The following is an 11,000-nucleotide window of genomic DNA, read 5'->3' on the forward strand; positions in this document are numbered from 1 at the left end:
CTCTTTACCAAGGACCCGCCAACATGGGCCGCGTTCGCACCAAAACCGTGAAGAAGGCGGCCCGGGTCATCATAGAGAAGTACTACACGCGCCTGGGCAACGACTTCCACACGAACAAGCGCGTGTGCGAGGAGATCGCCATTATCCCCAGCAAGACGCTCCGCAACAAGATAGCAGGCTATGTCACCCATCTGATGAAGCGGATTCAGAGAGGCCCTGTAAGAGGTATCTCCATCAAGCTGCAGGAGGAGGAGAGAGAAAGGAGAGACAATTACGTTCCCGAGGTCTCAGCCCTGGATCAGGAGATAATTGAAGTAGATCCTGACACTAAGGAAATGCTGAAGCTTTTGGACGTCGGCAGTCTGTCCAACCTGCAGGTCACTCAGCCTACAGTTGGGATGAATTTCAAAACGCCTCGGGGACCTGTTTGAATTTTTTCTGCAGTGCTATATTATTTTCAATAAATCTGGGACAACAGCAAAAAAAAAAAAAAAAGAAAAGAAAAGAAAAAAGAAAAAAAGAACTGGACTTCCCCAGGGAAAAATCCATTTGATGATCAGGCTTCACCGAGTATTCCTTTGTAAACTCCTAGATGAAATTTGCAAGGCAAGCAGGAAAAGCACTGAAATTGCTGAATAGGTGAGCATTATATGCCTGATTCATTAAATGTATGCATTGGTAAATATATGAAAAAAATATGGCCGGGCGCGGTGGCTCAAGCCTGTAATCCCAGCACTTTGGGAGGCCGAGACGGGCGGATCACGAGGTCAGGAGATCGAGACCATCCTGGCTAACCCGGTGAAACCCCGTCTCTACTAAAAAAATACAAAAAACTAGCCGGGCGAGGTGGCGGGCGCCTGTAGTCCCAGCTACTCGGGAGGCTGAGGCCGGAGAATGGCGTGAACCCGGGAGGCGGAGCTTGCAGTGAGCTGAGATCCGGCCACTGCACTCAGGCCTGGGCGACAGAGCGAGACTTCGTCTCAAAAAAAAAAAAAAAAAAAAAATATATATATATATATATATATATAAAATTGAATAAATAAAATTCAGTGATGGGGAGCTCTAACATGTAATTTGCCACATTGTATTATAAATGTTAGGTTTCTCTTACGATCTCTGAAGTCCTTGAGTACAAGAACTGAGTCTTGTTAATCCTTTACAAACCTAATACTTAATATGACAGCCAAACACTAGGGAACAATAAGGTGCTAACATGGTGTGGCAATGATGAACAAGTTCTAGAACAAGGTGGTGGGAGTGATGGTTGTACAATATTCTTAATGTACTTAATGCCACTGAACTATATAATTCTTTTTTTTAAGAGGAGGTCTCCCAGCACTTTGGGAGGCTGAGGGGGGCGGATCACTAGGTCAGGAGATCGAGAACATCCTGGCTAACACAGTGAAACCCCCGTCTCTACTAAAAATACAAAAAAAATTAGCCGGGCGCGGTGGCGGGCACCTATAGTCCCAGCTACTCAGGAGGCTGAGGCAGGAGGATGGCGTGAACCCAGGAGGCGGAGCTTGCAGCGAGCCGAGATGGCGCCACTGCACTCTAGCCTGAGCAACAGACCAAGACTCCGTCGGGGCGGGGCGGGGCGGGGCGGGGCGGGGGAAGAGAAGGAGGTTTCGTTATGTTGCTCAGGCTGCCTTCAAACTCCTAGGCTCAAGGAGCCCAGGCTCAGCCTCCTGACTAGCTGGAACTACAGGCTCCACTACACGTGGCTAGAATTATATACTTTAAAATAGTTAAAGTGATAAATTTTATTACATGTATTTTACCACAATAAAAATAATAAAAATAAAATTGTGGCAAAGTCTAGCCAAATGAAGAAACGGAAAAAAAGGAAGAAAAATTGAATAGCAAGGGACAGGAGTATGTTTTCCAAAGACAGAAAAAAAAAAAAAAAAAAAAGGACTTAAGAGTAGGTATTTCAGGAATGAGAAAAAGCACTCATCAACAAAAGATTTTAAAAATTTTAAAATAGCTATTAATCCTGAAAGTCTGTCTTAAATTAACCTCAATATTTTGTCCAATGATCTTTTTAAAATAACATCTGCTTCTTGGCATTTTAATTTCTACTACATTTAAATTTTTAAGTTAATTTAAAGGTGTTAATTGCAAAATACTTCTAAATTACTAAATAATAAACATCCAAATACTGAGACTAGCTCAAACCTCATTATATTATGGAATACCAATGTACAGCCAAATATCAATTCTTTCACTCTACAGGTCTATACAGTTTAATGATAAAAGAATAGACAAGGCACAGTGGCTCGTGCGTGTAATTCTAGCACTTTGGGAGGCTGAAGTGGGAGCATTCATTGCCTGAGGCCAGGAAGCTGGACTTTAGCTTGGGCAACATAGTGAGACCTTGTCTCTACAAAAAAATTAACTGGGTGTGGTGGCATGTGCCTGTATTCCTAATCCTATAGTTCTAGCTACTCGGTAAGCTGAGGTTCCTGCCTCACTTTATTTAGCCCAGGGGTTCAAGATTGCAGTGAGCTGATTGAGCCCCTGCACTCAGGCCTAGGTGACAAACCAAGAGTCTGTCTCAAAAAAAAGAAAAAATCTCATCCTAAAAACAATAATTGTGTACTTTTTAAAAGTAATTAAACCTTTAGTTAGTTTGTTTAGAGACAGAGTCTCTCTCTGTCACCCAGGTTGGAGTGCAGTGGGGCCATCATCGCTTACTGTAACCTTGAACTCCTGGGCTCAAGCAATCCTCCCACCTCAGCTAGGACAACAGGAATGCACCACCATGCCAGGCTATGTTTTTGGGTTTTTTTCTTTTTCTTTTTTTCTTTTTTTTTGAGACGGAGTCTTGCTCCGTCACCCAGGCTGGAGTGCAGTGGCACAATCTTGGATCACTGCAACCTCCACCGCCTGAGTTCAAGCGATTCTCCTGCCTCAGCCTCCTGAGTAGCCGGGATCACAGGCATGAATCACCATACCCAACTAATTTTTTGTTTGGTTTGTTTGTTTTAGTTGAAACAGGGTTTCACTATGTTGGCCAGGCTGCTCTCAAACTCTTGACCTCAGGTGATCTGCCTGCCTCGGCCTCACAGAGTGCTGGGATTACATGCCTGAGCCACCGCACCCAAACTGTTTTTGATTTTTGTAGAGAGGGGGTCTCGCTATGGTGCCCAGGTGGCCTCAAACTCCTGGGTTCAAGTGATCCTCCTGCCTCTGCCTCTCAAAATTCTGGGATTACAGGCATAAGCCATCAAGTCTGGCTTACGTATTTAACTTAGGACAACTATGTGATGGTTTTAAACAAAAAGAGAACTGCCCCAAAATGTATCACTATCAAAGAAGATATAAAGCATAAACACAGATTCTTAGAGAACTACCAAGTACTTCTACAAAAAAGAAAATGGGCATCTTCTAGGAAAAACCATTTCAGCTCATCCCTACTCCATGAAAAATCACACAAGTTTTTCCAAACAGATAATGAATCATTAGCAAAATCTTCCTTTAATTTTAGGCTTAAAGTTATTTTAGAAAACCCTTCTGTAGATTACAAACTACTGTCAGCAAATGCCAGGTTCCAAATAAGACACTTGACAAATTTCTAAATTTGTTAGCTAATTAACTTTTCAAATCATTCTGGATCTGTCAGATGCAATACAAATCAGGATTAATAATATAGTTTTAGAGTTTTAGTCCAAAAAAAGACCCACACATCTATGATTAACTAATCTTCAACAGAAGTACAAAGAGAATCCAACACAGAAATGACAGTGTTTTCAATAAATGACACTAGAACTAGGTGTCCATATGCAAAACAAAAAAAGAGCCTCAATCTATACTTTGAATCATAATAAACAATTAACTCCAAATGCACTGCAGACCTAAATGTAAAACTGAAAATGAAATATTCTAGAAGACAAAATACAAAAGAAAGTCTTTGTGACCACAGGCTAGACAAATATTTTCTTAGAGACAACCCAAAAGCACAATATATGAAATAAAAAATTGATAAGCTGGACTGGGAGAAAATATTTACAGAGATTATTCCTTTAAAAAAAAAATGTGTTGATTAAGAATAACTAAGGGTCTTGCTATCACCCAGGCTACAGGGCAGTGGTGCAATCACGGCTCACTGACTTCCTGGGCTCAATTATTCTCCCACCTCAGCCTCCCAGGTAGCTGGGACTACAGGTGTGCACTAGCACACCTGACTAATTTTTGTTCTTTTTGGTGTGTTTTTTGTTTTGTTTTGTTTTCGGTAGAGACAGGGTTTCACCATGTTGCCTATGTAAATAAAATGAGAAGAGGCTGGTTCATACAAGACAATTTTTATTTTATTCAAGTTAACCATGGTAAAGACTGAGTTCTTTCACATCCTTGCTCTTGTCCACTGTGTTACCCAGGCTGTTTTCAAACTCTTGGGCCCAAGCAGTCCTGTTGCCTCAGCCTCCAGAGTAGCTGAGATTACAGGCCCAGTCTTTTAAAGGTAATTTGCACTGTTAAAATTATGCCCATTAAGGACATTTTTTTGTAAAATGCTTTTCTCGAGACATTTTGTTAGACCGAACTCATAGGCAGAATTTAAAAAAAAATTTTTTTTTTTGTTTCATAAGAACTTTAATCTTACCTCTAGATATGTTATCTAGTCTGACAGCCTGGTCACAGGTGAGGAAAGGTTGTGCTAGCAATGTGTTTAATTTTTTAGTACATTGTGGCCCCTTTTATTAAAATATACTATTAAACACAAATAATACAAAAGTAAAACAGATATTCTTAAAAGTTCAGGCTACACTGTAACAAGCAAAAACTGAAAGAACACCCTCCTTTCTGTTTCATTTCTTAGAGGTAACCATTGTTTTCAGTTTACCATTCAGTTTTTTAGTAAAGTTTAAAAATTTTTAAATACACATGCTATTTGGAAGAAGTGCTTTAGAAATACTGAATATGAGTTTATTGTAATTATTCACTTTGGTGTTGTTTATACAGATAAACAGACTTTATTTTTTCAAGTAGTTTTAGGTTCACAGCAAAGTTGAGCAGAAAGTAAGGACACAGCCTCCTGCACATTTGTTATAATACATTTTCTACAATAGATGAAAGGTTCACTCTTGGTGTAGTTCTATGCATTTTGACAAATGTATAGTGACATTTATCTATCATTATAGCATTCACTGCTCAAAAAGACCCCTGGCGTCCACCTGTTCATCCTTTTACTTTCTTCCCCTCAAATTCCTGGCAACTACTGATCTTTTTACTGTTTCCGTAGTTTTGTCTTTTCTAGGATGTCCTATGTTTCCAATCGTTATGGAGCCTTTTCACATTGGCTTCTTTCACATATTCTTGAATATGCATCCAAGGTTCCTCCATGTCTTTTCCTGGCTTGATAGCTCATTTCTTTTTAGTGATAAATAATATTCCACTGTCTGGTATATATATATCACAGTTTACTTACCCATTCACCTATTGAAGGACACCTGAATTGTTGCCAAGTTTTGGCAATTATGAATAAAGAATGCTGTAAATATCAGTGTTTTAGTTTTTGTGTAGACATGAATTTTCAGCTCCTTTAGTTAAATACTAAGGAGTGTGATTGCTGGATTGAATAGTAAAAATAGGTTTAACTTTGTAAGAAACTGCCAAACTGTCTTCTCTTTCTCTTGACGGTGTCTTTTGCAGAGCAGGGGTTTTAAATTTTAATGAAACCTAACTTACCAATTATTTCTTTCATGGGTGTGTCTTTGGTTTTCCGTTTAAAGTCATCACTAACCCCAGTGACACCTAGTATTTTATTTTTACTTGGTGTCCGTGTCATTGTGATGAGACATTTATTTTAGGGGTAGGAGGAAAATGTTTTGTGCTTCACTACCAGGAATTACTGTGATTGTTGTGATTACTGTGATTGTTTACTTTTGTGGGAGTTGATGGTGTTTATGTTTTTGCGTTAACATTGAAGAAATCAATCAGCCTTTTTAATAGGGTAAATTTAATTCAGCTTAAATCTGCAAATTTGTGGGATTTTAGACCAAGAAATGACATGAAAGAGTGTCTCGTTCAAGCTCATTTTACAAATAAAGGCACAAAGAATGAGGAATACGACATGATTTGCATGAGGTCATACAGTGAATTAATGAAGACAGGACTTAGAATTGCTGAACTGAGGTGAAAGATGTATTCATAATTTTTCTTGTATAATAAATACTTTTGATAAGTGTTTATTTCTTATTCTTTTTGACTTGGTGTTGTGGCTCCTAATTTTTAAAACGGCAAGTTTTAAAACAGTGAAAAATATAGTTTTTGCACTTTTCAAGGAATCTATGATCTAGTGGGAAATATGTCCAGAGACATGGGCTTCAATCAGTGTTGCTCACTGGAAAGGGACAAACCTTCAGAGATAGGTTCAGAGGACGTAACAGCGCCACCAAATAGAGGCAATCGGCGGAGGTGGCCTTCAGCCAAATATTAAAATACACAGAGATGGGGGAGGCAAGCAGGGGTGGGGTGAGAAGGGTGGGTGCATTTTAAGTAGACAGAAAGTGAAGCAAAAGCTGGGAGGTGAGGAAAGAGCTTTGTACAGTTGCTGTCAAAGAAGCAAGTGGCCAATTCAACATGGCCTGCTCCAAGTACCTTTCAGCTGGGGTTACAATGCTAGAATTCCCTTTCTGCCACCATTAGGTCCACTGTTAGGCTAATGGTGTTTGTCTCATCACAATATAAATACTTTTTTAAAGGCACTAAACATTGTTCTCATAAGGACGGGGTCATTCTTTCCACAGTTGCCTTCTTCAGTTGACCTCTCTTAGAGCCATTTGCATTCTAAGACTTATCTGACCTCATCAAATTAAGAGCTATGGTCCCCCATTAAAGGAATTTCAAACGGCTGGACATAATTTTTTTGGACAGAGGGACCATCCACTGAAAGTACTTGGCCTTGAAAATCTTTATAGGTAACAAATTTGGCTAGGTGACATTTGGGGGGTTTTTTGTTTTAAGACAGGATCGCACTGTTACCCAGGCAGGAGCGCAGTGGTGTAATCACGGCTCACTGCAGCCTTGAACTCCTGGGTTCAAGCCATCCTTCCACCTCAGCCTTTTGAGTAGCTGGGACTACAGGTGCGTACCACCACATCGGCTAATTTTTGTTACAGAGATGGGAGTCTCACTATGTTGCCAGGGCTGGATGAGATGTTTTTTGAGAAGTGGTCACATTGACACCAGTACACTTACCACATTTCCTGCACAAATCCTAGCCCGCACTCCTCCTGCCCCATTGCCCTCCAGCAAGCAGTCATAATTAAGTTCTACAGGGAACTTAATTATAACTTCCCAAGGGAAGGGGAAGCTGGGAGGAGCACAGAGCACCCACCTAACCCACCCCAAGGTAAATTAAAAGGTACCACCATACCCTTAAAGCCATAATGGGTGGAGGGTGGGAGCAGTGCTGCCAGGCCTCTCCAGCTGTGCAGTGTGCCAGCCTAGCCAGGCCTCTCCTGGGCCCTGGGTTTGGTCTGAAGACCTTGCGCAGGAAGGCGTTGCTCTGCCCTAGGGATAGAAGACTTGGCCTGGGGTTGGGCAATTAGGATACCAGGGTTCCAGTCCCTGCCTTGTCACTCTGTGACCTGGGACAAACACCTCTCTGAGCCTCAGTTTCCTCATGAGGTGTTAGGCCTAGATTATCTTTAAAGGCCCACCCAGCTCTTCATGTTTGTTTTGTTTTTGTTTGTTTGTTTTTTGAGACACAGTCTCGCTCTGTCACTCAGGCTAGAGTGCAGTGGTACGATCTTGGCTCACTGCAACCTCCACCTCCCAGGTTCAACTGATTCTCCTGCCTCAGCTTCCCGTGTAGCTGGGACTACAGGCGCACACCACCATGCCTGGCTAATTTTTGTATTTTTAGTAGAGATGGGGTTTCACCATGTTGGCCAGGCCGGTCTTGAACTCCTGACCTCAGGTGATCCACCCACCTCGGCCTCCTAAAGTGCTGGGATTACAGTCCTGAGCCACCGTGCCCGGCCTTTTTTTTTTTTTTTTGAAGACAGAGTTTTGTTCTGTCACCCAGGCTGGAGTGCAATCGCACTATCACGACTCACTGCAACCTTCTGCTCCCAGGTTCAAGCAATTCTCCTGCCTCAGTCTCCTGAGCAGCTGGGACTAGAGGTGTGCACCACTATGGCTGGCTAACTTTTGTATTTTCAGCAGAGATAGGGTTTCACCATGTTGGCCAGGCTGGTCTGGAACTCCTGACCTCAGGTAATCCACCTGCCTTGGCCTCTCCTGGGATTATAGGCGTGAACCATCGTGCCCAGCCTTCATGTTCTCATTCAAGTGAATGGTTTGGAGAAGGGAGAGAGGAGCTGTACACAAAAGTCCCCCTTATCCTTGGGAGAACATGTCCCAAGACCCCCAGTGGAGGCCTGAAACCATAGGTAGTACTGAACCATATTGTTTTCTCCTATACATACAAACCTATGATAAAGTTTAATTTACAAATCAAGCACAGTTAAGACATTAACAATAAAATAGAACAAGTATAACAATATACTGTAATAAATGGTATGTGAATGTGATCGCTCTCAAAATATCTTACTGTACTATAGATCTTAGCAACCTCAGCATTTTTTCCTAAGTCAAAAATCTCTACTTTTTCACATAAAGGAACTTTATGGTTTCTCACTGGCATATCCGAATTGTCACATCACTACCACTGTACGTTAGGGCCTTTGAGAGGAGTCTCACTGTTGCGGAGGCTGGAGTGCAGTGAAGTGATCATAGCTCACTGCTGCCTCAAACTCCTGGGCTCAAGGGATCCTCCCAACTCAGCCTCCTAAGTAGCTGGGACTATAGGCACGCTACCATGCCCAACTAATTTTTTTTTAAGAGATGGGGTCTTGCTATGTTGCCCAGGCTGGTCTTAAACTCCTGGCCTCAAGGGATCCTCCTGCCTCCACCTCCCAAAGTGATTACAGGTATGAGCCACCACGGGTTACTTGAACACAAGCACTGCAATACCTCAATGGTCAATTTGATAACCAAGATGGCTACTAAGTGACCAATACGAGGGGAATGGGAACAGAGTGGAGTCTGAAGAGCAAATTGCCTTTAAGATTTATGTTGTGAACAAAATGGCCTCTCTCCTCAGGTGACCTAAGGTTTCCCAGGCATTGGCTTTTTTTTTTTCCCCTGGAAAAAAAGCAGCAGCTAATTCTGAGTCCTCCCTCCTAGGCCCCTGGTAGAGTGTTCTCTCCATGGAGACAGGCTCCCCCCTCGGAGCAGGACAAACAGCACTGAACACCCCTGCCTTCCTCTGGCTGTCGGCTCTGGGATCCTGGGCAAGGCTGACCTGAGGCTCAGAGGACGCCAGAACTGTGTGCTCTCACAATGCTCAGCCGCCCATGCTGTTTATCCCCTGCTCCCCACCCAAGGACCTCCACATCTCTCCTCCTGTGTCTCCTTCCAACCTGCTCCTCCTCCTCCCCAGCCAAACCCCTCCACTGTCACCTCCCCCAGTAACTGGCACTTAGCTGAGGACTCAGCTTCCCCACAGCCCTCTCCAGCACAGGCTATTCGCGTTCTCACACTCTTCAAGGTCAGGATCAGCAGCCTCCTGGCTCCCCAAGGCCATGTCCACACAGTTTCCCCTCCACTGTCATCTCATGCTTACCTTCCTTCTAGTTACTCCCCGTGTGCAGTGGCATTTTCGCCACCGTCTCCCTGGGTGGCCTTCCCTTGACGTCATCTCCAAAGACCTTACCCTCCACTCCATTTCAGTCGCACACTCCCACGGGCAGAACCTCTACCTGACCCCCGGAATTCAGGTATTGCACGCCCTCCTCATAAGCTCCCACCCTTCCAGCCCAGTGACTCCCATCATGCTGGCACGTGTTCCTCAGCAGGCCTCAAACCCATTCACTCCTCCACTGTCTTACAGCCCCCTTTGGCCTCACCTCTCCCTCTCCCCCTACCTAGCTTGAACTGCAACCTCCAGCACCTCAATCACTCTTGTTCAACTCTTCAAAACCACCTTTCGTCTTTCTGAACCCAAACTCTGCAGGGGTCCAGCAGCCTTCTTCCGGGTAGACCCCGCACTAGAGAAATGCAAAGCACACAGCCTGAGAGATTGGGGCCTCCGGGTCAGCGGCTCTCTCACCTCAGCTTGGTCTTCAACACTGCCACAATCCCTCTGTCCTAGCCCATAGCGTCCCAAGGTAAGGGGCAGCTGGGTGGAGCGCAGGGCACCCACCTAACCCACCCCAATCCTTCCATCCTCTCCGCCTCCTCCAGGGCTTTGAGCCGCATTTCCTGCTCTTCTCGAGTAGGGGCAACCTCTCCCATTGTCCAAACTAAACTAGCTCAAGTCTTTCTCACCTGAAAAATAAACTCTCGAGTGCCTCTCTCCAGCTACTGCCCCACGTCTCCTCCCCTTCGTGTTTACACTTCCTGCCTCCATTTCCCCACTTTGTCACTCCCTGGCTCCTGCCCCCACGACACAGCTGTTCCCCACAGGGCCACAGGTGGGCATCACTCAGTGTTGACACGGCTGCCCCTCCCTGTGACATCGTCTCCTGCTAGTCCGCTCCTATCTCAGTCCCCTCCTCCCATGACCCAAGGCTGGAGCTCCCCCAGGATCTCTCCCAGGCCCTCTGCTCGCCATCAAAGGCGGATGCCTCACAAGCCTACCTCTCCAGACAGGCTCACCCAACTGCCTCCTCCAACCAACGCTGCAGCCCACTCAAGGTCCACGTAGTCCAAGCTGCATTCCTTCCTCGCACTCCCTTGCCCTGTGTCCCCTCTTAGCAAATGGTAGCCTCGGCGATCCTGCCCCGAGACAGGCCTACGCCCAGCGTGGAGGTGAACATCAGTATTTGCTGAACGAGTGAACGAATCCTTGACCTTTCCTCATGCTCCACAGCCGGTGAGGATTCCTGTCCATTTTACTGCCTCCTACGTCCCTCGAGTCCTCCCCTCTGCTTCTTTGTTCACCGCGGCCGGCTGCCTCCCCAGACCCGCAACCCCGGCTGGGCCGGGAA

The 11,000-nt window shown here is 44.5% G+C and overlaps 1 pseudogene across 1 annotated transcript; it reads left to right on the forward strand.

Annotated features, from left to right (window-relative positions):
* Nucleotides 1–523, forward strand: LOC715154 (small ribosomal subunit protein eS17 pseudogene; annotated as a pseudogene). Its single transcript, XR_001440313.3, has one exon. The product of XR_001440313.3 is annotated as a small ribosomal subunit protein eS17 pseudogene (transcript).
* Nucleotides 524–11,000: the final 10,477 nt, after the last annotated feature.

The sequence above is a fragment of the Macaca mulatta genome, chromosome 16, assembly GCF_049350105.2.
Source record: "Macaca mulatta isolate MMU2019108-1 chromosome 16, T2T-MMU8v2.0, whole genome shotgun sequence".
NCBI classification, from domain to species: Eukaryota; Metazoa; Chordata; class Mammalia; order Primates; family Cercopithecidae; genus Macaca; species Macaca mulatta.